The following is a 4,094-nucleotide window of genomic DNA, read 5'->3' as shown; positions in this document are numbered from 1 at the left end:
CAAGTGATCCTCCTGCCTCAGTCTCCCAAAGTGCTGGGATTACAGGTGTGAGCCATGGCGCCCGGCCCCAGCATCCTTTTTTCATGCTCGTATCATTTTCATACCTCATTCCTCTCATTATCAAACATTTGCCTCTCTGACCCCTCTCTTCTCTTCTGTTTGTCCTTTTACCCCTCCCTCCCTCCTTCCTTCCCTCCCTCCCTCCTGCCTGCCTGCACCCTTTAAGCATTTTTGGAGTTTCATTCTCTGCCAAGCTCTGGAGAACTGGAGACAGAGATAGAGGTGACATGCATGGTCCCGTCTTCCAGGAGTCACTGCCTAGAAGGGAGCATGAGGCCTGCACTGCCCATTGGCCAAACAGCCTCCTGAGGGCTTTGATGGCAGTCCCCAGAGCTAGGGGGCATGTTTGATGCAGCAGAGCCAACATGTCCTTGGTCCCTTCTGCCCCTCTATAGCTCCCAGGCCATCTCCTCTCCTCCCCACCTCCACGGCGATGAGCCCCGAGGCTGCTCAGATATCCACCTGCCCACTGGATGCATCCCTCCCCTTGGGTCAGTGAAGCCATCTGGGAAGAATGGCCAACTGAGTCTGGAAGGGGAAGCAGGGTGTGTGTCCCCCTCTGAAGCCAGCACACCTGCCTCCCACCCTCCCACTCTCTCTGCACGTCTCTCATTAACGAGGCTGAAGATCGCCCAGCCTGTCTCTGAGCTTTGCACTGAAAGGGCTAAATGATATGCTGACACCTTAATTACCACCCATTGTCACAGAACGCAGGGAAATTGTCTGAGTGATCCCTGGAGAATGGGCACTAACAGGCCCGTCAGTGTCTTTGATTCCTCATGGCAGATTGGAAAGTGACACGAAAGAGGGGCTCCGACTGCAGCCCCTGGGTGGCAGCTGCATGGTTGCCCCAGGTGAAGGGTTCCTCAGGTGAGGAGTCCCGGCGTGGCCTCACCTCAGGGGTCAGGGGTCTACCTAGGAGCTCCTTCCCGGTTTACCTTGGAAGAGAAATGAATACGCTGGTTCCATTCTCTCTCTTTCTCTCTTAACCAAACCATCGCCCCCTTTGATTCACTGCATGGCGATCCCCCAAGCACCCCTCTACCCCTCACCTTTCTGGGTCCTCACAGCAGGTCTGAGCGTTGGCCACATTTGCTAATGTTGACTGAGTCCTGCTTTGAGCCAGGCACTGCACATGCAACCACAACCCAGTGGAGTAAGGAGTATTATTTTCCCATTTCACAGATGGGAAAACAGAGGCTCTGAGCGTTCAAGTCGCCTGTGAAGGGCAGAGCAGGTAGCTCGGCTGCCACTCTAGACCGTGGCTACTTCAAGGCACTGCCACACAGCAATGTGATCATCCCCACTGTGCAGATGGTGACTCAATGCCCAATGGGGTGGGAGTTGCCACCGTCACTGGGGCCTCCTGTAGCAGACAGGGCCTGGAACCTGGACCCCTCACTCCCACTCCAGGGCTTTTTCCACCAGCGCAGAGTTTTGCAAAGTGTATCTGGGTGGGTGTAAGAGATGTTGACAATATTAATAACACAATAACAGCAATGACCTGTCACTGAGGCTGACAAAGCACAGGCTCTGTGTCTTACAGACCCAGGGGAACTGTGACTCTGCAATCACCGGGGCTGCCTTTGTGGGGATTGTGTGAGCTGGGACAGGGAAAGTCAAGCACTCCGAAATAGGAGAGGCCTCGGGTCCCCTCCCCTCTCTACCGGCCCACAGCCCAGAGGGCAGGGGTGCCTGATGCCTGGCAACCAGCACCTGGGGATGGGGGAGGAGGGGCCCTGCTCCTCTCAAGCCAAGCCCAGGGGCTTCCCTGATCTCTGACTACCCCCTACTCCATGGAAAACCTTCCACTGCCCTTGCTACTGTCTCTGGGCAAGTGAGAGGAGAGGCTGAGTTGGGTACCTGATAATTTGGACTTTTTAATGATCTCCTTGGAGTAGCATCTTCCCTTCTGGCTGTTATAATGGAATCACAGGTGAGAAGAACCTCCTGACACTACTAATTAGCTCCATCAGCTGGAAAATGAGTGAGGACACCTCTGCGCAGAGGAGACATTCGCTCAGCACCCCCAGGACAGGCAGAACCAGGGGGCCATGACCCCAGATAGGTGTGTGGGAGCTGATTGACAGCACCCAGCCCGGGAAGAGGGGCAGGAACAGCAGCGCTTGACAGCTGATGCAGCGTTCCCAGGGCCCATCCCACTCCTGGTGAAGGGGAGTGGCTACCAAGGCTTGTCACTCTGACTTGTCATTTCCTATGGCCCCCGGCAACTCGAGGAGGCACGCTGATTATCCCTGCGTGGCGGGTGGGGGAGCCAAGGCTCAGAGATGGAGGGACTTGCCCAGGTGCCATGGCTGATAAATGCCCTCCTATCCTCTGTATATTCCCCTCGTGCCACCCCCAGCTGTCAGCACAGCCCTTCCCTCACCACCCAGGAGGCTGCCAGAAAGCTGCAGAGCTGCCAAAATGCCATCACAAAAGCCCAGCAAGGCTGGGTGTGTACCTGTAGTCCTGAGTATACTCAGGAGGCTGAGGCGGGAGGATCACTTGAGCCCAGGAGTTCTGGGCTGCGGTGAGCTATGATTGCGCCTGTGAGTAGTGCACTCCAGCAACACAGTGAGACCCCTTTTTTTAAAAAAAAAAAAAAACAAAGCCCAAGCAGAAGACCCAGCAATTCTACTCTCCACGATCTACCCAAGAGAAAGGAAGACTTGATGCATCCACACCAAGACTTCACACTAATGATCATAACAACATTATTCATAATAGCTAAAAAGTAGAAACAACCCATACGTCCATCAGCTGAGGGCTGGATAAATCAAATGTGGTCTATCCATACAATGGAATATTACTCAGCTGTTAAGAAGACATGAAGTTCTGATACATGTGAAGACAGGGATGATCTTTGAAAACAGCATGCTTGGTGAAAGAAACCCATCACAAATGACCACATGTTACATAGTTTCATTTATATGAAATGCCAAGAATAGGTAAATCCAGAGAGACAGAAAGGTTAGTGGTTGCCATGGATCGTGTGTGTGTATGTGTGTGTGTCTGCGTGACTCTTAATGAGGAGGGAGTTTCCTTTTGAGGGAAATGATGAAAATGTACTAAAACTGATTGTGTGCTAGCTGCAAACTCTGTGTATATCCAGATATGATAATATCCAGTGCACTGAATGATGCACTTCCAATGTGTGCCTTCTGCAGTATGTAAATGACACCTCACTAAAGCCGTTGCACTGTCTACCCACCAGTGTGTACAAAAACCTGGTCGGTAGACCCCTGCCCTGGGTGTCTGTGATTCATACCCTGAACCTGTGGTCAGGTGAAAACCCAGCTGGGGGCCACCCCAGGCCTTCAGAATCTCCCACCAGAGCTGGGCAGGGCCACGTGGTATGTACACACACACACACACACACACACACACACATATATACACACACACACACACACATATATATGGAGAGGGAGAGAGAGAGAGAAGCAGTTTAGGAAAGCTATCACCCAGGACCCTCTGGGCAAATCCCTGACTCTCCTCTGTTGCAACCCTCATTGAATGTCCTGTTGCTGAGGGCTTACGACTTTCCAGACCCTATGCTGGTGCTGGGGACATTGTGGGGAGCAAGAAACACTCCTCATCTCCAGGAAGCTGATAGATGGGGGTGGTGGCAAGGAGGAAACGACAGCCCCTTGTGACGTTGCCACTATCAAGGCAAGCATGTAGGGAAGGGCCCCTAACCCAGCCCAAGGCCTGGACATTCTCCCAAGAACCAGATGTGCAGGCAGAGACTTGAGGCAACTAAGGAGAAGTAAAGAGACTCAGGACAGAAAACTATTCCAGCATTCCATGCAGGTATGAAGGCCGGGAGGCTCATGAGAGTGTGGCAGATTCAGAGAAAGGAAAGGGGGAAGGTGGGAGGCCGAAGTGGGAGGATGGTTTGAGGCCAAGAGTTCAAGAACAGCCTGGGCTACATAGCAAGACCCCCTGTCTCTGCAAATAAACTTTAAAAAAGGTTAGCTAGGTGTGGTGGTGGGCACCTGTAGTCCCAGCTACTTGGGAGGCTGAGGTGG

The sequence above is a fragment of the Mandrillus leucophaeus genome, unplaced genomic scaffold (assembly GCF_000951045.1).
Source record: "Mandrillus leucophaeus isolate KB7577 unplaced genomic scaffold, Mleu.le_1.0 Scaffold55, whole genome shotgun sequence".
Classification (NCBI taxonomy): domain Eukaryota; kingdom Metazoa; phylum Chordata; class Mammalia; order Primates; family Cercopithecidae; genus Mandrillus; species Mandrillus leucophaeus.
This window is presented reverse-complemented; position numbering follows the sequence as displayed.